This window comes from Anomaloglossus baeobatrachus, chromosome 7 (genome assembly GCF_048569485.1).
Source record: "Anomaloglossus baeobatrachus isolate aAnoBae1 chromosome 7, aAnoBae1.hap1, whole genome shotgun sequence".
NCBI lineage: Eukaryota > Metazoa > Chordata > Amphibia > Anura > Aromobatidae > Anomaloglossus > Anomaloglossus baeobatrachus.
Genome location: NC_134359.1, coordinates 208,646,749 through 208,670,828, shown reverse-complemented (window position 1 = coordinate 208,670,828; position 24,080 = coordinate 208,646,749).

The window sequence follows — 24,080 nt, the reverse complement described above, 5'->3', positions numbered from 1 at the left end:
TCAGGATGGCGCCCACAGCCACTGGACAACACAGCATCCTCGGCATGCAGACCCAGCACATTGTAGCTCGAGCACATCTCCCGTGGCTCCAGAACAGCACCCACAGCCCAAGCAGAGCCCCCGCAGCATCACCCTGTTCTACCACCACCCTGCCTCCTGTGACCCCGCTCCACTGCTGCACACTCCCGATAAGGTGCCACCAGATTGTAAGGCGGACCCCATTTTTTTTTTTACCTTTTTGCCTCTAATTTGGAATGTGTATTATAAACTGAAAAATACAGTATATCTAAGATGATCTAAATTATTTAGTTTGTGATCGGAACGTACCAAAAAGTCAGGCAGAGATAATGGCTTTGAGGTTCAGTATGGCAATTGCTGGAGCAGGTAACCAAAATATTTTTTTTCTGTCATAGGCAGCAGGGGTTTGAACAATTATTTTCAATGGAAGGTGACCCAGTTTACTGCAATGAAGCTAACTCTCTGCTGATGTAATGGGACAAGAGTACAGACCTCAGAAATAGAGGCTTCTTATAGAATCTGCATAGATTTTTCAAAAGCCAGTTTAAAAGCAGTTCTGCATAATGGCAACCAAAATCAATCTCTTCCTCTTGCTTATGCAGAAAGTCTGAAACAAACATCAAAATATGTTCCTTTTGGTGTAAAAAATCCATTACAAAAACTGCTATTGGAATATTTGTGGTTAATCGAAGATAAGTTTTAGTGCTTGGGTTACAACCCTGCTATGCAAAATGTTGCTGTTTTCTCTGCAAACACCGCAAAAACAATTTCACAAAAACAGAATGTCCACCAAGAAAGAGTTTGACTCCTGGAAGAAAGAATATCTTGCGTTAGCCTCCGGTAGCTTAAGAAAAAGATTACCTTTCGCCACTCAACATAAAAAATGGGCTGATAAAGAAATTTTTCAAGGCGATGCATTGTGATAGCAAGAATTATGCATACCTCAGAAACAATTTCTAAAAATCAACAAGGCAAAGATCAAAGAGGGAATTTTCATAGGGCCATAAAAAAAGGGAAAATATGAACGACACTGATTTTGACATAAAACTAAGCCAAACTCAAGCACTGCTGTGGGAGTCATACAAAAATGTAGGGGTGTACTTCCTTGGTAACCATAAAGCACCAAACTCTAAAGAACTTGTTACTAGAGTTGAGCGCGGTTCGTGGTTCATGGTTCTCCAGTTCGCGGTTCGAGTGATTTTGGGGGGTGTTCTAGATCGAACTAGAACTCGAGCTTTTTGCTAAAAGTTCATCAGTTCGAGTTACGTTCGAGAACGGTTCTATCAGCAAGAGCGTGGCTTTTTACAGCTACAGTGTGCAGGGAGCCATCGCTGGCAGCCTGCGGTAAGCAAGTAACCAAGATAAACATCGGGTATCCAAGCAAAGCTTTGGTTAGTAACCCGATGTTTACCCTGGTTACGTGTGCAGGGAGCCGACACTTCCCCGCTCGGCTCCGCCCCCTCCTGCACTCGGCATGTATACACACACACACACACACACCTGTCCCCAGCCATGCAGTCCCCGGCACTGACGTCTTCAACGCCACATGGCCCCGCTAGGCTCCACCCACTTCGCACTCTGCCGCCCGCACACATGGCCCCGCTAGGCTCAACCCACTTCATACTCTGCCGCCCGCACACATGGCCCCACTAGGCTACACCTACCTCACACTCCTCCGCCCGCACACATGGCCCCACTAGGCTCCACCCACTTGGCACTCTGCACACATTACCCCGCTAGGCTCCACCCACTCCGCACTCCGCACACATTACCCCGCTTGGCTCCATCCACCTGGCACTCTGCACACATTACCCCGCTTGGCTCCACCCACCTGGCACTCTGCACACATTACCCAGCTTGGCTCCACCCACCTGGTACTCTGCACACCTTACCCCGCTTGGCTCCACCCACCTGGCACTCTGCACACATTACCCCGCTTAGCTCCACCCACCTCACATTCCGCACACATTATCCCACTTGGCTCCACCCACCTGGGACTCTGCACAAATTACCCCGCTTAGCTCCACCCACCTTGCACTCCGCACACATTACCCTGCTCGGCTTACCTGCGGTGATGAAGTCCCGCCCTCCTGACCTCAGCGCTATCACTGTCCTCCATGGCTGCCGCTTCACATTGCTCACTGCGGCCCGAGACTGTCACTAGCTGTGACATCACAGGCTCTCGCGATACTTGGCTGTAAACGAGGCAGGCATAGAAGTCAGTGACAGGTCTGCTGTCAGCAGTGCAGGAGATCGTCACCGCAGGTAATGTACCTCCCTGACAGCAGTGCTCGTCATGCCCTGCAGTGACCTGGGCTGACCTATTGATGTTAGCACAGGTCACTGCATTGCTCTCCCAGCCAATGGGGAACATTCTGTTCTTCATTGACTGGGACAGTGTGGATCGTCATGGGAACCGCTTGGATTACAGCAGACCTGGATTTGTTTTTCTTTCTAATAAATTGGTGAAAGAGGGAATGTTTTGGGCAGTGTTTTTTCAAATAAAAATTTGTTTGTCGTCTATTTTTTTTATTACTGACTGGGTTCGTGATGTCGGGTATCTGATAGACGCCTGATCTCACGAACCCCAGGGCTTGATGCCAGGTGATATTACACATCTGGTATTAACCCCAAATATTACCCCGTTTGCCACCGCACCAGGGCATGGGATAAGCTGGGGTGAAGCACCAGGATTGGCGCATCTTATGGATGCGCCACTTCTGGGGCGGCTGCGGCTTGCTATTTTTAGGCTGAGGAGAGTCCAATAACCATGGACCTCCCTAGTCTGAGAATATCAGACCCCATCTGTCTGCTTTACCTTGGCTGGTAATCCAAATTTGGGGGGACCCCCACGTGTTTTGTTTTTTTTAATAATTTATTTAATTTAAAATAACAGCGTAAGGTGCCCTCAGTTTTGGATTACCAGTAGTGATGAGCGAGTACTAAAAAGCTCGGGTGCTCGAGGCTCGGGCCGAGCATCCCAAGATACTCGTGTACTTGACCCGAGCACCGAGCCCAATGTTATCCTATGGGAGACCCGAGTATTTTTATGAAATGACCCCCGGCAGCATGTAGAAACCCTAAAAATGTCACAAAAGTCTCAGAAGAGTGCTCAAATGACATGGCAACAGCAGGGGGAAGACCCCTTGAAGCATTTATCACTCAAAAGGCACAGTTGTGAACAATTTTGTCCGAGTTTTACGCCATTTTTACGGACTCACCAGAAAACCTTCCAAAATGACACCAAAATGAATTTTTATGGCGGAAATGTTAAGGGCACATACCCAATAGTGAGATAGAGCTGGTGTATGTTACTTTTTAAGATTAATACATGAACGATTTTACGTAAAACATTGTGTGGCACTCCGATGTCCAAAACGCACGTTTTGTGCTTTTTACTAGCGATGTCGGTCATTTTTTTTTTCATTCTATCTCCCGTCGGTCGGTCTTGCTCTGTCGGTCTCTCTCTGTCTTGTCTGTCCCCCTCTCACAGTCTGTCGGTCATTCTCCCCCCTCTCTCTTACTTACCGTTCCCCGATCACTGCCGCGGTGCTGCACAGCTGTTCACTAAACTCCGGCGGCTTTTCCTCTTTTGAAAAAGCCGGCCGCTCATTAAACAATCTCGTATTCCCTGCTTTCCTGCTTTTCGGCGCCTATGATTGGTTGCAATGAGACACGCCAACACGCTGAGTAACAGGTGTCTCACTGCACCCAATCACAGCAGCCGGTGGGCGGGTCTATACTGTGCAGTGAAATAAATAATTAAATAATTAAAAAAAACGGCATGCGGTCCCCCCAATTTTAATACCAGCCAGATAAAGCCATACGGCTGAAGGCTGGTATTCTCAGGATGGGGAGCTCCACGTTATGGGGAGCCCGCCAGCCTAACAATATCAGTCAGCAGCCACCCAGAATTGCCGCATACATTATATGCGACAGTTCTGGGACTGTACCCGGCTCTTCCCGATTTACCCTAGTGCGTTGGCAAATCGGGGTAATAAGGAGTTAATGGCAGCCCATAGCTGCCAATAAATCCTAGATTAATCATGTCAGGCGTCTCCCGAGATTCCTTTTATGATTAATCTGTAAATTACAGTTAAAACACACACACACCCGAAAAAATCCTTTATTAGAAATAAAAAACACTAACAAAGTCCCTCATCACCAATTTATTAACCCCGACAAACCCTCCATGTCCGGCGTAATCCACGGACCTCCAGTGTCGCATCCAGCTGTGCTGCATGAAGGTGACAGGAGCTCCAGAATACACCGCCGCTCCGGTCAGCTTCAAACAGCAACTGAGGTGAGTATAGCGATCAGCTGAGCTGTCACTGAGGTTACCTGGATGCAGCGGTGGCCGCGAGTAACCTCAGTGACAGCTCAGCTGATCGCGCTACTCACCGCCGCTCCGGTCAGCTCCATGCAGCAACTGAGGTGAGTATAGCGATCAGCTGAGCTGTCACTGAGGTTACCTGGATCCAGCGGTGGATGCAGCGGTGGCCGCGGGTAACCTCAGTGACAGCTCAGCTGATCGCGCTACTCACCGCCGCTCCGGTCAGCTTCACACAGCAACTGAGGTGAGTATAGCGATCAGCTGAGCTGTCACTGAGCTTAATCGCGGCCACCGCTGGATCCAGCGGTGGCCGTGAGTTACCTGACTGACAGCAGCTGATCGCGCTACTCACCTCAGTTGCTGTGTGAAGCTGACCGGAGCGGCGGTGTATTCTGCAGCTCCTGTCACCTGAATGTAGCAGAGCTGGACGCGACGCTGGAGGACTGTGGAGTACGCCGGACATGGAGGGTTTGTTGGGGTTAATAAATTGGTGATGAGGGACTTTGTTATTGTTTTTTATTTCTAATAAAGGATTTTTTTGGGTGTGTGTGTTTTTTAACTGTAATTTACAGATTAATCATGGAAGGAATCTCGGGGAGACGCCTGACATGATTAATCTAGGACTTATTGGCAGCTATGGGCTGCCATTAACTCCTTATTACCCCGATTTGCCAACGCACTAGGGTAAATCGGGAAGAGCCGGGTACAGTCCCAGAACTGTCGCATCTAAAGTATGCGGCAATTCTGGGCGGCTGCTGACTGATATTGTTAGGGTGGGGGGCTCCCCATAACGTGGGGCTCCCCATCCTGAGAATACCAGCCTTCAGCTGTATGGCTTTATCTGGCTGGTATTAAAATTGGGGGGACCGCACGCCGTTTTTTTTAATTATTTATTTATTTTACCGCACAGTATAGACACGCCCACCGGCTGCTGTGATTGGGTGCAGTGAGACACCTGTCACTCAGCGTGGGGGCGTGTCTCACTGCAACCAATCATAGGCGCCTGTGGGCGGGGAAAGCAGGGAATATGAGATGGCTGGGTGCAGAGCACAGCGCGCCCGCCGGTATAAAGGCTCGGTCACGCTGTGCGGGCCGGCCAATCACTGCAATTCCACAACTAACAGGGCTGTGGCATTGCAGTGGTCTGCCAGCCAATCCCTGCATGAGGGCTGGCTTTCAAAAGAGCGCCAACATGCAGGGATGAAGACCACGAGTACAGCACGAGTATCGCGAAATTACTCGGTACCCGCCAAGTAGCCCGAGTACAGTGATACTCGTGCGAGTACCGAGTAGTAACAAGCATACTCGCTCATCACTAATTACCAGCCAAGGTGAAGCTGCCAGCTGTGGTCTGCAGGCTGCAGCCATCTGCTTTATCCTAGCTGGCTACAAAAAATAGGAAGAACCCCACGTCATTTTTTTTTTAAATGTATTTATTTTTTTTGGTAAGTACAAGGCTAAGCACCCCTTAGTGCCACATGAAAGGCATCAAAGGGTGCAAAATTACAAAATGCAGGAGAGTGCGACATTATGTGTCTTTCTGCCATTATAATGACCGAAAAGACTGATTGATGAAGTGGACAAGCACAAGAAAATCACCAGAGTGCTCTACGCTGTGAAAAGCAGTAGAAAATGACACTGGAGTGAACATGTGACCGCCTCATGTAGGTTGAAGCTATGGATCCTGGGTAAATTTATGTATTTTCTCTCCTTCAGTTTTTTGGCAGTACGCCAAAAAAAAACGAAGGCACACGGATGACAAACGGATGACATACAGACCGTATACGTGTCACGCTCTCGATGCATCGGCCAGCTCCTTACCCACTGATACGGTCGCACCTGCACAGCACCGCTCCTTACCCACTGATCCGGTCCACGTGTCCACCGGTCACGGCTGCCGCTCCCGCTCATGCTCTCCTGTGTCCTGTCCCCAGTCTCATGTGTCTGACTCATGCTTCTGTATAGTGTCGGGCCACGCCCACTCACCTGGTCTTATGGGGCCAGCACTGCTGCAGCATGATATGACATGAGGCTGTGCTGGGTATATAAGACTGGCTTTTCCATGTGGGCGGGGCCTGATCAACGTGTCTCGTAAGCCTTGTCTTGAAAGCTAGGTGCTCAGGTCCCTCTTGTGCCGTGTCCTGTGATCTATACTATTGCCTGACATTCCTACCCGGCACCTGTGCTGGATCCTGCACTGTCTCCAAGAACTCTGAAGCCCCAGTGACCGTTCTACCTGTCCCCTGTGGGACGCAGTCCCTGCCACGCTAGTGCTCCGGCTACCGTGCACCCAGGCCTCCAGTGGGGTGCACGGCCCAGTGGATCCACCACCCGGACCTAACAAGACAGAACGGAAACGGATGCCACACGGATGCACCCGAGAAAAAAATGGACCGTTTTTTGCGGACCGAAAAAACATATCAGTCGTGTGAATGTAGCCTTAAAATGATCTGCCGTTTATAAACAGCAGGCAGAAATAAGTGAATAGCGCCCCTCAGCGTCAGAAAATCTCCGGGGTTTCAGGGGTAGCTGAGACCCTGGAGATCATGATTCAGGCCGGTTTTTCGATCCCCGATCATGTGATCACTGGTATACACCGTATACCGGTGATCACGTTACAGTAAATGACAGCGCCGGTAAAAAATTATTTATCTCCCATCTGGCATGAACAAACATGTCAGATGGGAGATAAATCTTCTCCCCGGTCCCCCGGTGTCGCCAAAGTGCCCCCCCCGACCCCCATCCCGGAAATCCAAGATGGCCGCGCGCACAGCATTGCGCCGGCCGCCTTCACCCTACTCCTCTGTTTTCTGTTGCATGTGCAATAACACATGCGACCGAAAACTCCTCCCCAGGCCCTGCCAGGTCACCCCCTATAACCCCATCAGTGTTCCCCGGTGTCCCACGGTACCTGTGCAGCGTTGATCCCCCACGGCCCCTCCTTCACAATAGACGCTGCCGCATGCACAGTGCGGCTGTCAGCTCAGCTTCCTGTGTTCAGACACAGTGAGTGGTGGTAACCATGCATCTGTAAGCTACTGCAATGCCCTGCTCATGAGGTAAAGAACATAATTGATCTGGAGAGCTATACTACATTTATTAATGGAGGGATTTGCTATTTCTGTTGCTCTGCTGAACGACTGCCAAACATGAGAGTCCGTTATACGCCACAAGAAAACATGTCTAAATAGCGAGCTCTGTTGTTTAGTAGTCATTCAGCTGGATAACTGGACTTAAAGGGGTATTCCATCTAAAAGATCCTATCCCCAATATATAGTAGGTGGAATAGCAATAGTATCAGGAAATACCAATATTTGGAAATGTAGAATAGTTCTCCTGATTAGGCATGCCCTTACCTCATGAGCAGGGCATTGCAGCTTTGGTAGCAACAGTTACGACATGGACTCTGCTGCTGTGGACCTGGGGAGAGTGGGTACAGATTCATTGCACCCACACTCCTCAAATGGAGGGTCTGCACTGCTAGAAAATGGGGGATATGTTCCCTGAGTTTGTCCCCCTTTATTCTAGACAGTCCAGAGTCATCGTGGGACCCCCTTATTTTTTTTCCTTACAATAAATTGGTGAAAGAGGAAATGTTTTGGGGAGAGTTTATTCAAATACATTTTTTTTGTCTATTTTTTTTGTTAGTACTGACAGTTTGTGATGTCGGGTATCTGATAGACACCATAACATCACAAACTGCTGGACTTGATGTCAGGTGACCTTACAGCTAGTATTATTTATTATTTATTTATTTATTATTTATTTATTACCCCGTTTGCCACTACACCAGGGCACGGGATGAGCTGTGATCTAGTGGATGCGCCACTTTTGGGGTGCCTGCGGCCTGCTATTTTTAGGCTGTGAAGGCAAAATAAGTATGGACCTTCCCACCCTGAGAATACCAGACCACAGCTGTCCGCTCTACCTTGGCTGGTGATCCAATTTGGGGGGGACCCTACTTTTTTTTTGAAATCATTAATATTTATAAAATAATTATAAAAAAGAGCCTGGGGTGACCTCCACATTGGATCCCCAACCACAGTAAAGCTGTCAGCTGTCGTTTTCAGGCTACAGCCATCTGCTTTACCCTAGCTGGCTATCAAAAATGGTGGGACCCAACGTCATTTTTTTTAACTATTTTTTTAAATAAAAAAAATTAATGGGCTTCCCTGTATTTTGATTGCCAGCCAAGGTAACGCCAGGCAGATGGGGGTAGCAACCCGTAGCTGTCTGCTTTAACTGCGCTGAGAGTCCAAAATACCGCTGAGCGCTACGTCATTTTTTTTAAAGATTTATTTTTACAGCACTGTCATTTCAGGCAATCAAAATACAGGTAAGCCCTTTTTGTTTTTAGTTATTTAAATAAATAATTTAAAAAATATATATATATGGGCTCCCGCTGCCTTTTTTTGTATTGCTAGCTAAGGGTAATCCAAGCAGCTACTGGCTGCTAACCCCCACTGCTTGGTAAAAAAAATGACGTGGGCTTCGCCATATTTTTGTATGCTAGCCAGGTACAGCAGTCAGGTACGGGCTGCCCCCAACCCCCCAGCTGCCAATTTGTACCCGACTGGGAACTAAAAATATAGGGAAGCCCTTTTTTTAATTAATTCATGAATTTTATGTAATTAAAAAAAAACGACGTGGGCTTCGCCCCATTTTTGTGTCCAGCCAGTTACAACTAGGCAGCTGGGGATTGAAATCCACAGCACAGGTTAGTCCGAGGTCTGTGGGCGCCTCATCGGCGAATTGCAGTCCGCAGCCGCCCCAGAAAATGGTGCTCTCAAAGAAGCGTCATCATCTGGCACTATATCCAACTCTCCCAGCAGCCCTGAAGCCGGGTAGCTTGCTGTGTAATCATGAGTTAATACTAGCTTTGTTTTACTAGCTAGTATTAAGCCAGAGATTCTTAATGTCAGGCAAGTTTGACCCGGCCATTAAGAATCTCCAATAAAGGGTTAAAAAAAACACCACACAAAAAAAATACTTTCATAGAAATAAATACACAAACACACTTAGAGACTCCATCTTTATTATCCCCTCTTACCTCTACACGATCCATGGTCTTCTGTCTTCTTTCTCAACACATGCAGCTCTGCTCCATCAGACAGCATGGGAGAAAGGATGCTGTGCTCTGTGCAGAAATCACTCTGTGAGAGTGACCACAGGCTCCCGGCTGTAAGCAACGGGTTGCCATAGCAACGCTGCTCTGATCACATGATTCCGGTGCCGCTGCGTGTTGGCACCGCTACCAAGCGTGTTGCTATGGCAACGGTGATCTCCGTTATTGACCGGCTGTGTCAGCCGGTCAATAAGGGAACAGGGAGGCAGAACGGGGAGTCAACCGTGTGCTAGAGCATGTCGCCGATACACGGCGATACACAAACGTGCACCGTGTACCAGAGAGATGCAATGACAGGTCCTAGCATGACATGTCATAGTCATCTGACCAGTCTGTAGCCAATGAGATAATAGACACGTGACTGGTCACATGGCTATTTTGACGTCACGATAGGTCCTGCATCACTGCTGGTTACCGGGAAGACGCAGCGATTACCGATGGAAAAGCGGCAGGAAACATAGTGCAGGACGCATCCCGGGGACAGGTAAGGGTTATGGCAATGTTTATTAACTGTATGTGTACATTTATAATGTGTTTTTATGTGTTTTTGATTGCCTCCCATTGTTTCCTTTGGGTTCAAGTGGTTTGCCGAACCGGTTCTTCGAACTGAACGCGAACGAGACCTCCGTTCGGCGAACCAAGCTCAAGCCGAACCACGACCGGTTCGCTCATCTCTACTTGTTACTGATCTATTACAATCTTACAAAGACTCTTCTTTGGAGTAGTGCTACTTCTAGGCCATTATAAAGGGAAATTGAGCTTAAAAGTGCTCTCACACCTCTGTAGGGAACAAATAAGGGATGTGCCTGCAGTTAAATAATGGAACAATTATTTTTTTAATACTTAAAAAAACCCTAAAATTTGTATTCAGTAATTTCTGTTAAAAATAAAAAAATTAAAACATTTTAGTGCATGTTACTCAAAAGCCTTGCTCAATAGAAAAATGCTGAAAGCAGATATGGAATCAAAAGACAAATTACCATAACCGATAGACTAATTCATGCATTTAACACAAAAAAGTAAAAAAAAATTAGGCCAGTGTAATTTTAGTAACAGAGAATGCAGTATTTTTGAAATATTAAATGTTATTGAGAAGTGACTAAGTAACCTTTTACCTCTAAATATCCATTTAGGAACTCACAAGTGCAACCCATAGTGAGATACTGACATACAAGGGCATGTCATTTAACCTTCGAAAAGTAAGGAGTAGAGCAAAAAGTATGTAGTGTTAGCATGAAACCAGCATCAGACAGAAGTGAGAAAGATACCAGAGACCAGCAGGTTGGGGACAAATGTTAAAATCAATTTGTTTCTACAGAATTTGTAAGAGCCGTTACATAATGGGTCTGTTGTTACTTAATGCTGTTCTACCCATCTTAACTCCTGGCTGCCATACAAAGTCTTTATCAAGCAAGTAAAAAATGATATGGAGATAATGTCAGAGTTAACCGGTAATTACCAGAGGCTAGAGATGAGCCACCCCCCTAGAGTTCGAGTTTGGTTTGGTTCGTCGAACAGAGGACAAGTTCGTCGAACGTTCAACGAACCAACTCGAACCCCATTGAAAACAATGGCAGGCATACACAAACACATAAAAACACATTATACATGTACACATACAGTTAATAAACATTGCCATTACACTTCCAGGTCCCCGCGACGCGTCCTGCACTCTGTCTCACGCCGCTTTTCCTTCCAATAATAACTGCGTCCTCCTGGTAACCAGCACTGATAATAGGACCTTCCGTGACGTCAAAATAGCATGTGACCAGTCACATGTATATTATCTCATTGGCTGCAGACTGGTCACAGGGCTAGACGTCATGCTAGGTCCTGGCAGTGCATCTCTCCGGTACGCGGTGCTAATTTGTGCATCTCTGTGTACCGGCGAGATGCTCTGGCACATGGTCAGCTTCTCCATTCCTGCATGTGGGCGCTCTTTACAGAGTCATCCCACATGCAAGGACTGGCTGCCACAGCCGGTGAATTGCGGCACCGGGAATCACGTGATCGGAGCACCGTTGCTATAGTAACTGCCTGTCAGATTACTTTAGTAACGGTGGCAGTGGTGATGTCACCCCTTACAGCCCGCAACCTCTGCTTACTCACTGAGTGATTAGACTGCACGGGGAGCAGCAGCGTCTTCCACCCATGCAGTGCTGTCTGATGTAGGAGAGCTGCATGAGTTGAAGGAGAAAGAAGATAGAAGACCAGGATCGTGGAGGGCTGACAGGGAGTAATAAACATGCAGTCTCTAATGTGTCAGTGTATTTATTTCCATTAAAGTATTTTTTCTCTGTGTGGTATCTTTTATTAAACCCTTTATTGGAGATTCTTAATGGCCTGGTCAAACTTGCCTGACATTAAGAATCTCTGGCTTAATACTAGCTAGTAAAACAAAGCTAGTATTAACTCATTATTACCCATCAAGCCACCCGGCTTCAGGGTTGCTGGAAGAGTTGGATACAGCGCCAGATGGTGGCGCTTCTATGAAAGTGCCACTTTCTGGGGCGGCTGCAGACTGCATTCACAGCAGAGGGGCCCAGAAAGCTCGGGCCAACCTGTGCTGCGGATTCCAATCCTTAGCTGCCTAGTTGTACCTGGCTGGATACAAAAATGGGGCGAAGCCCATGTCGATTTTTTTTTAATTTCATGAAATTCATGAAATAATTAAAATATAGGGCTTCCCTATTTTTTTAGTTCCCAGCCAGGTACAAATAGGCAGCTAAGGGTTGGGGGCAGCCGTACCTGCCTACTGTACCTGGCTAGCATACAAAAAAACGGCGAAGCCCACGTCATTTTTTTTTGGGGGGCAATAAACTCCGGCATACAGTCCTGGATGGAGTATGCTGAGCCTTGTAGTTCTGCAGCTGCTGCCTGCTCTCCTGCATACACTAGTGAATTGAGCATACTGAGCCTTGTACTTCTGCAGTTGCTGTCTGCTCTCCTCCATACAGAGAGACAACAGACAGCAGCTGCAGAAATACAAGGCTCAGCATACTCCATCCAGGACTGCAGCAAAAAGAAACAAATATCCAGCAGCAACGTCTTCATAGGGAAAATATTTTTCTTACAATTCCATTTTATTGAAAATTAAGTAAAAAACATAGTGCAGCAAGTTATAAACACGCGGTTGACGCGTTTCAGAAGTTAGACTTCCTTAATCATAACCATAACAGCAATGGTTATGATTAAGGAAGTTTAACTTCTGAAACGCATTAACCACGTGTTTATAACTTACTGCACTATGATTTTTATTTAACTTTTAATAATTTTCCCTATGAATACGTTGCTGCTGGATATTTTTTTCTTTTTGCTGCAATCACGTTTGAGCCTACCTTATTCCATGCACCGTCTGACCTTCTATACAACATGAATTTACCAGCATAATATCATGCGATGAGCTGTATTTTTTCTTTTTTAACTTGTGTCCATCCAGGACTGTATGCAGGAGTTTTTTGCCCCCCAAAAAAACTATGTGGGCTTCGCTATGTTTTTGTATGCTAACCAGGTACTGCAGGCAATGGGCTGTTCCAAACCCCCAGCTGCCTCTTTGTACCCGGCTGGGAACCAAAAATATAGGAAAGCCCTTTTTTTTTTAATTATTTCATGAATTTCATGAAATAATAAAAAAAAATGACGTGGGCTTCGCCCAATTTTTGTGTCCAGCCAGGTACAACTAGGCAGCTTGGGAATGGAATCCGCAGCGCAGGGTGCCCAAGCTTTCTGTGCACCCCTGCTGCGAATTACAGTCCGCATCTGCCCCAGAAAATGGTGCTTTCATAGAAGTGCCATCTTCTGGCGCTGTATCCAACTCTTCCAGCTGCCCTGGGGATGGGTGGCTCGCTGGGTAATAATGGGGTTAGGGCTAGCTGTATATGATCAACTGGCCCTAAGCCCAAAATTCATGGTGTCATGCCAATATTAGACATGGCCACCATGAATTCCTAGTACAGATAAAAAAAATCACAACACACAAAAAATATTTTTATTAGAAATAAAACACAACACAATTAGTGACTCCATCTTTATTGAAATAAAGAACCCCTCTCCGCAGTAATCCTGGGTCAAGGGTCCCGCGCCGCCAATCCGGATCTAATATCATCTGATCAGTTTGCTGGAAGGTAAAGCGTTCAGATGATGTGTCAGGTTCAAGGGCCTGAATCACATGACACAGCAGCTGATTGTATAAACGGCTTTTATACAATCAACTGATGCATCAGTGCAAACCAAAAAAAACTACATACATCTGTGCAGACTCCTGTCTAACAGCAGCAGCTGATAGTTTAGCCGGCCGGGTGGTAAAAAACAGGCCTCACCAGTCGACTTATAGTGTCAGCTGTTTCCGTCAGGTGACCGCATCAGCTGATCATCGCCAGGTCTGAGAGAGAGAAAAGAGAGAGAAAAGAGAGAGAAAAAAGAGAAGAGAGAGGGAGAGAGAAAAGAGAGAGAAATGAGAGAGAAAAGAGAAGAGAGAGAGAGAATAGGAGAGACATGGAGAGAAGAGAGAGAGAAGAGAAGAGAGAGGGAGAGAAAGAAAAGAGAGAGAGAGTAAGAGAGGGAAAAAGAGAGAGAGAAAGAACAAGAGAGAGAGGACAAGAGAGAGAAAAGAGAAGAGAGAGGGAGAGAGAAAAGAGAGAGAAAATAGAAAAGAGAAGAGAGAGAGAAGAGGAGAGAAAAGAGAGAAGAGGACAGAAGAGGAGAGAAGAGAGAGGGAGAGAGATAGAAAGAGAGAAAAAGAGTGAAAGAGAGAGAAAGAGAGAGAAAGAAAGAGAGAAAAAGAGAAAGAGAGAGAGAGAGAACAAGAGAGAGAACAAGAGAGAGAGAGAACAAGAGAGAGAGAACACGAGAGAGAAAGAGAGAAGCGAGAGAGGAGAGAAGAGAGAGAAGCGAGAGAGGAGAGAGAGAGAAAGAGAGAGAGAGAGAACAAGAGAGAGAGAGAACAAGAGAGAGAGAGAACAAGAGAGAGAGAGAACAAGAGAGAGAAAGAGAGAGAAGAAACAGAGGAGAGAGCAAGGCAGCCTCATTTCATGAACTGCTTCGATTTTAGAGGTGTGTCCCGCGGCTCACAGCTGATGTCCGGCTCCTCCCCTCAGTGCATAATTAAATTAAATTAAATCATAATTATAAATAAATAATAGTTATAATTTAAAATTAAAAATAATATAAATTCTCTACTGGGGCGGCCGGAACTTGAACTCGTGAACGAATGCTTCTTGGGCGGGAGCTCTAACCATTGAGCCACTGCCTCTAATGAGTAGAGTTGAGCGCGGTTCGTGGTTCGTGGTTCTCCAGTTCGCGGCTCGAGTGATTTTTGGGCTGTTCGAGATCGAACTAGAACTCGAGCTTTTTGCTAAAAGCTCGATAGTTCTAGATACGTTCGAGAACGGTTCTAGCAGCAAAAAGCAGGGCTTTTTACAGCTACAGTGAGCAGGAGCCATCGCTGGCAGCCTGCCACAAGCTGGTAACCAAGATAAACATCGGGTATCCAAGCAAAGCGCTTTGGTTAGTAACCCGATGTTTATCTTAGTTACGTGCAGGAAGCCCACACTTTCCCGCTCAGCTCGCTCCACCCCCTCCTGCCCGCGGCATGTACACATACATACACATACACAAACACACACACACACACACATCCACCCCCCGTCCCCCGCCCGCCCGCTCGCTCGCTCGGCTTACCTGCGGTGGTGAAGTCCCGCCATCCCGACCTCAGCGCTGTCACTGTCCTCCATGGCCGCCGCTTGTCACATCACCTATCGCTTCCGACCCGAGACTGACTAGCGGTGACGTCACGGACCTCTCGCGATACTTGATGTGAAGGCGCCGGTCATTGACCTCAGTGACAGGGGCTGTCAGTGTGCTGGAGATCAGCGCAGGTAATGTACCTCACTGACAGCAGCACTTGTCACCCCCCTGCAGTGACCTGGGCTGACCCATTGATGTTAGCTCAGGTCACTGCATTGCTCTCCCAGCCAATGGGGAACATCCTGCTCTTCATTGACTGGGACAGTGTGCATCGTCATGGCAACCCCTTGGATTACACCAGACCTGGATTTGTTTTTCAATCTAATAAATTGGTTAAAGAGGGAATGTTTTGGGGAGTGTTTTTTCAAATAAAAATGTGTTTGTCGTGTATTTTTTTTTTATTACTGACTGGGTTGGTGATGTCGGGTATCTGATAGACGCCTGACCTCACCAACCCCAGGGCTTGATGCCAGGTGACATTACACATCTGGTATTAACCCCAAATATTACCCCGTTTGCCACCGCACCAGGGCGCGGGATGAGCTGGGGCGAAGCACCAGGATTGGCGCATCTAATGGATGCGCCACTTCTGGGGCGGCTGCGGCCTGCTATTTTTAGGCTGGGGAGATTCCAATAACCATGGACCTCCCTAGTCTGAGAATATCAGGCCCCAGCTGTCTGCTTTACCTTGGCTGGTGATCCAATTTTGGGGGACCCCTACGTGTTTTTTTTTTTAATTATTTATTTAATTGAAAATAACAGCGTGGGGTGCCCTCAGTTTTGGATTACCAGCCAAGGTGAGGTTGCCAGCTGTGGTCTGCAGGCTGCAGCCGTCTGCTTTACCCTAGCTGGCTACAAAACTAGGGGGAACCCTATGTCATTTTTTTTTCATTTTTTTGGCTAAATACAAAGCTAAGCACCCCTTAGTGCCACATGAAAGGTACCAAAGGGTGTTCCACTTTTTCTCCATTTTTTTCTCCACTTTCTCTCCACTTTTTCTCCACTTTTTCTCCATTTTTTTCTCCACTTATTCTCCACTTTTTCTCCTCTTATTCTCCACTTTTTCTCCACTTTTTCTCCACTTTTTCTCCTCTTATTCTCCACTTTTTCTCCACTTTTTCTCCACTTTTTCTCCATTTTTTTCTCCACTTTCTCCACTTTTTCTCCACTTTTTTCTCCACTTTTTCTCCTCTTATGCTCCACTTTTTCTCCACTTTTTCTCCACTTTTTCTCCACTTTTTCTCCACTTTTTTCTCCACTTTTTCTCCACTTTTTCTCCTCTTATGCTCCACTTTTTCTCCACTTTTTCTCCACTTTTTCTCCACTTTTTCTCCACTTTTTCTCCACTTTTTCTCCACTTTTTCTCCTCTTAATCTCCACTTTTTCTCCTCTTATGCTCCACTTTTTCTCCACTTTTTCTCCACTTTTTCTCCGCGTTTTCTCCACTTTTTTCTCCACTTTTTCTCCTCTTATGCTCCACTTTTTCTCCACTTTTTCTCCACTTTTTCTCCACGTTTTCTCCACGTTTTCTCCACTTTTTTCTCCACTTTTTCTCCTCTTATGCTCCACTTTTTCTCCACTTTTTCTCCACTTTTTCTCCTCTTAATCTCCACTTTTTCTCCACTTTTTCTCCACTTTTTCTCCACTTTTTCTCCACTTTTTCTCCACTTTTTTCTCCACTTTTTCTCCACTTTTTCTCCTCTTATGCTCCACTTTTTCTCCACTTTTTCTCCACTTTTTCTCCACTTTTTCTCCTCTTATGCTCCACTTTTTCTCCACTTTTTCTCCACTTTTTCTCCTCTTATGCTCCACTTTTTCTCCACTTTTTCTCCACTTTTTTCTCCACTTTTTCTCCTCTTATGCTCCACTTTTTCTCCACTTTTTCTCCACTTTTTCTCCACTTTTTCTCCTCTTATGCTCCACTTTTTCTCCACTTTTTCTCCACTTTTTCTCCATTTTTTTCTCCACTTATTCTCCACTTTTTCTCCTCTTATTCTCCACTTTTTCTCCACTTATTCTCCACTTTTTCTCCTCTTATTCTCCACTTTTTCTCCACTTTTTCTCCACTTTTTCTCCTCTTATTCTCCACTTTTTCTCCACTTTTTCTCCACTTTTTCTTCATTTTTTTCTCCACTTTCTCCACTTTTTCTCCACTTTTTTCTCCACTTTTTCTCCTCTTATGCTCCACTTTTTCTCCTCTTAATCTCCACTTTTTCTCCACTTTTTCTCCACTTTTTCTCCACTTTTTTCTCCACTTTTTCTCCTCTTATGCTCCCCTTTTTCTCCACTTTTTCTCCACTTTTTCTCCACTTTTTCTCCACTTTTTCTCCTCTTAATCTCCACTTTTTCTCCTCTTATGCTCCACTTTTTCTCCACTTTTTCTCCACTTTTTCTCCACGTTTTCTCCACTTTTTTCTCCACTTTTTCTCCTCTTATGCTCCACTTTTTCTCCACTTTTTCTCCACTTTTTCTCCACTTTTTCTCCACGTTTTCTCCACGTTTTCTCCACTTTTTTCTCCACTTTTTCTCCTCTTATGCTCCACTTTTTCTCCACTTTTTCTCCACTTTTTCTCCTCTTAATCTCCACTTTTTCTCCACTTTTTCTCCACTTTTTCTCCACTTTTTTCTCCACTTTTTCTCCACTTTTTCTCCTCTTATGCTCCACTTTTTCTCCACTTTTTCTCCACTTTTTCTCCACTTTTTCTCCTCTTATGCTCCACTTTTTCTCCACTTTTTCTCCACTTTTTCTCCTCTTATGCTCCACTTTTTCTCCACTTTTTCTCTCTTTTTTTCTCCACTTTTTCTCCTCTTATGCTCCACTTTTTCTCCACTTTTTCTCCACTTTTTCTCCTCTTAATCTCCACTTTTTCTCCACTTTTTCTCCACTTTTTCTCCACTTTTTTCTCCACTTTTTCTCCACTTTTTCTCCTCTTATGCTCCACTTTTTCTCCACTTTTTCTCCACTTTTTCTCCACTTTTTCTCCTCTTATGCTCCACTTTTTCTCCACTTTTTCTCCACTTTTTCTCCTCTTATGCTCCACTTTTTCTCCACTTTTTCTCCACTTTTTTCTCCACTTTTTCTCCTCTTATGCTCCACTTTTTCTCCACTTTTTCTCCACTTTTTCTCCTCTTAATCTCCACTTTTTCTCCACTTTTTCTCCACTTTTTCTCCACTTTTTCTCCACTTTTTTCTCCACTTGTTCTCCACTTTTTCTCCTCTTATGCTCCACTTTTTCTCCACTTTTTCTCCACGTTTTCTCCACGTTTTCTCCACTTTTTTCTCCACTTTTTCTCCTCTTATGCTCCACTTTTTCTCCACTTTTTCTCCTCTTAATCTCCACTTTTTCTCCACTTTTTCTCCACTTTTTCTCCACTTTTTCTCCACTTTTTTCTCCACTTTTTCTCCACTTTTTCTCCTCTTATGCTGCACTTTTTCTCCACTTTTTCTCCACTTTTTCTCCTCTTATGCTCCACTTTTTCTCCACTTTTTCTCCACTTTTTCTCCTCTTATGCTCCACTTTTTCTCCACTTTTTCTCCACTTTTTTCTCCACTTTTTCTCCTCTTATGCTCCACTTTTTCTCCTCTTAATCTCCACTTTTTCTCCACTTTTTCTCCACTTTTTCTCCACTTTTTTCTCCACTTTTTCTCCTCTTATGCTCCACTTTTTCTCCACTTTTTCTCCACTTTTTCTCCACTTTTTCTCCTCTTAATCTCCACTTTTTCTCCTCTTATGCTCCACTTTTTCTCCACTTTTTCTCCACTTTTTCTCCACGTTTTCTCCACTCTTTTCTCCACTTTTTCTCCTCTTATGCTCCACTTTTTCTCCACTTTTTCTCCACTTTTTCTCCACTTTTTCTCCACGTTTTCTCCACTTTTTTCTCCACTTTTTCTCCTCTTATGCTCCACTTTTTCTCCACTTTTTCTCCACTTTTTCTCCTCTTAATCTCCACTTTTTCTCCACTTTTTCTCCACTTTTTCTCCACTTTTTCTCCACTTTTTTCTCCACTTTTTCTCCACTTTTTCTCCTCTTATGCTCCACTTTTTCTCCACTTTTTCTCCACGTTTTCTCCACGTTTTCTCCACTTTTTTCTCCACTTTTTCTCCTCTTATGCTCCACTTTTTCTCCACTTTTTCTCCACTTTTTCTCCTCTTAATCTCCACTTTTTCTCCACTTTTTCTCCACGTTTTCTCCACTTTTTCTCCACTTTTTTCTCCACTTTTTCTCCACTTTTTCTCCTCTTATGCTCCACTTTTTCTCCACTTTTTCTCCACTTTTTCTCCACTTTTTCTCCTCTTATGCTCCACTTTTTCTCCACTTTTTCTCCTCTTATGCTCCACTTTTTCTCCACTTTTTCTCCACGTTTTCTCCACGTTTTCTCCACTTTTTTCTCCACTTTTTCTCCTCTTATGCTCCACTTTTTCTCCACTTTTTCTCCACTTTTTCTCCTCTTAATCTCCACTTTTTCTCCACTTTTTCTCCACTTTTTCTCCACTTTTTCTCCACTTTTTCTCCACTTTTTTCTCCACTTTTTCTCCACTTTTTCTCCTCTTATGCTCCACTTTTTCTCCACTTTTTCTCCACTTTTTCTCCACTTTTTTCTCCACTTTTTCTCCACTTTTTCTCCTCTTATGTTCCACTTATTCTCCACTTTTTCTCCACTTTTTCTCCACTTTTTCTCCTCTTATGCTCCACTTTTTCTCCACTTTTTCTCCACTTTTTCTCCTCTTATGCTCCACTTTTTCTCCACTTTTTCTCTCTTTTTTTCTCCACTTTTTCTCCTCTTATGCTCCACTTTTTCTCCACTTTTTCTCCACTTTTTCTCCTCTTAATCTCCACTTTTTCTCCACTTTTTCTCCACTTTTTCTCCACTTTTTTCTCCACTTTTTCTCCACTTTTTCTCCTCTTATGCTCCACTTTTTCTCCACTTTTTCTCCACTTTTTCTCCACTTTTTCTCCTCTTATGCTCCACTTTTTCTCCACTTTTTCTCCACTTTTTCTCCTCTTATGCTCCACTTTTTCTCCACTTTTTTCTCCACTTTTTCTCCTCTTATGCTCCACTTTTTCTCCACTTTTTCTCCACTTTTTCTCCTCTTAATCTCCACTTTTTCTCCACTTTTTCTCCACTTTTTCTCCACTTTTTCTCCACTTTTTTCTCCACTTGTTCTCCACTTTTTCTCCTCTTATGCTCCACTTTTTCTCCACTTTTTCTCCACGTTTTCTCCACGTTTTCTCCACTTTTTTCTCCACTTTTTCTCCTCTTATGCTCCACTTTTTCTCCACTTTTTCTCCTCTTAATCTCCACTTTTTCTCCACTTTTTCTCCACTTTTTCTCCACTTTTTCTCCACTTTTTCTCCACTTTTTTCTCCACTTTTTCTCCACTTTTTCTCCTCTTATGCTGCACTTTTTCTCCACTTTTTCTCCACTTTTTCTCCACTTTTTCTCCTCTTATGCTCCACTTTTTCTCCACTTTTTCTCCACTTTTTCTCCTCTTATGCTCCACTTTTTCTCCACTTTTTCTCCACTTTTTTCTCCACTTTTTCTCCTCTTATGCTCCACTTTTTCTCCTCTTAATCTCCACTTTTTCTCCACTTTTTCTCCACTTTTTCTCCACTTTTTTCTCCACTTTTTCTCCTCTTATGCTCCACTTTTTCTCCACTTTTTCTCCACTTTTTCTCCACTTTTTCTCCTCTTAATCTCCACTTTTTCTCCTCTTATGCTCCACTTTTTCTCCACTTTTTCTCCACTTTTTCTCCACGTTTTCTCCACTCTTTTCTCCACTTTTTCTCCTCTTATGCTCCACTTTTTCTCCACTTTTTCTCCACTTTTTCTCCACTTTTTCTCCACGTTTTCTCCACTTTTTTCTCCACTTTTTCTCCTCTTATGCTCCACTTTTTCTCCACTTTTTCTCCACTTTTTCTCCTCTTAATCTCCACTTTTTCTCCACTTTTTCTCCACTTTTTCTCCACTTTTTCTCCACTTTTTTCTCCACTTTTTCTCCACTTTTTCTCCTCTTATGCTCCACTTTTTCTCCACTTTTTCTCCACGTTTTCTCCACGTTTTCTCCACTTTTTTCTCCACTTTTTCTCCTCTTATGCTCCACTTTTTCTCCACTTTTTCTCCACTTTTTCTCCTCTTAATCTCCACTTTTTCTCCACTTTTTCTCCACGTTTTCTCCACTTTTTCTCCACTTTTTTCTCCACTTTTTCTCCACTTTTTCTCCTCTTATGCTCCACTTTTTCTCCACTTTTTCTCCACTTTTTCTCCACTTTTTCTCCTCTTATGCTCCACTTTTTCTCCACTTTTTCTCCTCTTATGCTCCACTTTTTCTCCACTTTTTCTCCACGTTTTCTCCACGTTTTCTCCACTTTTTTCTCCACTTTTTCTCCTCTTATGCTCCACTTTTTCTCCACTTTTTCTCCACTTTTTCTCCTCTTAATCTCCACTTTTTCTCCACTTTTTCTCCACTTTTTCTCCACTTTTTCTCCACTTTTTCTCCACTTTTTTCTCCACTTTTTCTCCACTTTTTCTCCTCTTATGCTCCACTTTTTCTCCACTTTTTCTCCACTTTTTCTCCACTTTTTTCTCCACTTTTTCTCCACTTTTTCTCCTCTTATGTTCCACTTATTCTCCACTTTTTCTCCACTTTTTCTCTACTTTTTCTATGGTCGGTCTACCCATTAGCTCTGCCATGCATAGTGTAGCTCTACACCTACTGCACATGTTACTTTATGATTGACATCTCTTTCGTACCAGAGCTGTCTAAGTCTACTCTGACCCCATATTTGTCATTACTATATTGTCCTTGTACTGTATTATGACATTTGTATCATGTGTTTCATTTCTTGCTGTGTTGCAATTTTTTTGCTGCATCCCAATTGTACCTCTACATTGTTCGAGTTTATGTTATTGTTCTCTCACTCTTATGTGATACTGATTATTGTCATTTTTCATGATTACATGCAGATAAGTCCAATCTGACGAAGGCTCAGGCCGAAACGTCATTTGTAACTTGTTTTGGACAAAAACATATATGCTTATGAAAAAAAAATTTTCTTAATACGGACCAATAAAGAGTGATTTTGCATTACTATCCATTGTGACTTACTGACTTAGTCTGGGAGATTTAGAGTGCCGAGGTTACTCACTAATTTTATCTATTATTACCTCTGAGCACCTATATACCAGTGAGCAGAGCTTCCTCTACAGTAGTTCTCCTGATTAGGCATGCCCTTACCTCATGAGCAGGGCATTGCAGCTTTGGTAGCAACCATTACGACATGGACTCTGCTGCTGTGGACCCGGGGAGAGTGAGTGCAGATTCATTGCACCCACACTCCTCACATGAAGGGTCCGCACTCCTAGAAAATGGGGGATACGTTCCCTGAGTGTCTCCCCCCCATATTCTAGACGGTCCAGAGTCGTCGTGGGACCCCTTTATTTTTTTTCTTACAATAAATTGGTGAAAGAGGAAATGTTTTGGGGACTGTTTTTTCAAATAAATTTCTTTTGTCGATTTTTTGTTTTTGTTAGTACTGACAGTTTATGATGTTGGGTATCTAATAGACGCCATGACATCACAAACTGCTGGGCTTGATCTCAGGTGACTTTACAGCTAGTATCAACCCGATTTATTACCCCGTTTGCCACTGCACCAGGGCACGGGATGAGCTGGGGTGAAGCGCCAGGATTGGCGCATCTAGTGGATGCGCCACGTCTGGGGTGCCTGCGGCCTGCTATTTTTAGGCTGTGAAGGCCCAATAACTATGGACCTTCCCACCCTGAGAATACCAGACCACAGCTGTCCGCTTTACCTTGGCTGGTGATCCAATTTGGGGGGTCCCCTACTTTTATTGTGTAATTATTAATATTTATAAAATAATTATAAAAAAGAGCCTGAGGGGACCTCCACATTGGATCCCCAACCACGGTAAAGCTGCCAGCTGTGGTTTTCAGGCTACAGCCGTCTGCTTTACCCTAGCTGGCTATCAAAAATGGGGGGACCCAACGTAATTTTTTTTTTTTAACTATTTTTTAAATAGAAAAAATTAATGGGCTTCCCTGTATTTTGATTGCCAACCAAGGTAACGGCAGGCAGATGGGGGTGGCAACCCATAGCTGTCTGCTTTATCTGCGCTGAGAATCAAAAATACCGCGGAGCGCTACGTCATTTTTTTAAAGATTTATTTTTACAGCACTGTGATGTCCAGCAATCAAAATACAGGGAAGCCCATTTTATTTTTAGTTATTTAAATAAATAATTAAAAAAAATATATGTTAGCTCCCACTGCATTTTTTGTATTGCTAGCTAAGGGTAATCCAAGCAGCTACTGGCTGCTAACCCCCACTGCTTGGTGTTACCTTCACTGGCAATGGAAAATCCAGGGAAGCATTTTTTTTTTTTTTTGCCAAAAAGCTACAAAAAAAGGACGTGAGCTTCGCCATATTTTTGTATGCTAGCCAGGTATAGCAGGCAGGTGCTGGAAGAGTTGGATACAGCGCCAGAAGATGGCGCTTCTATGAAAATGCCATTTTCTGAGGTGGCTGCAGACTGCAATTCGCAGCAGTGGGGCCCAGAAAGCTCAGGCCAACCGGTGGTGCGGATTCCAATCCCAGCTGCCTAGTTGTACCTGGCTGGACACAAAAATGGGGCAAAGCCTACGTCATTTGTTTTCTAATTATTTCATGAAATTCATGAAATAATAAAAAAAGGGCTTCCCTTTATTTTTGGTTCCCAGCCGGGTACAAATAGGCAACTGGGGGTTGGGGGCAGCCGTACCTGCCTGCTGTACCTGGCTAGCATACAAAAATATGGCGAAGCCACATAATTTTTTCAGGGGGCAAAAAACTTCTGCATAC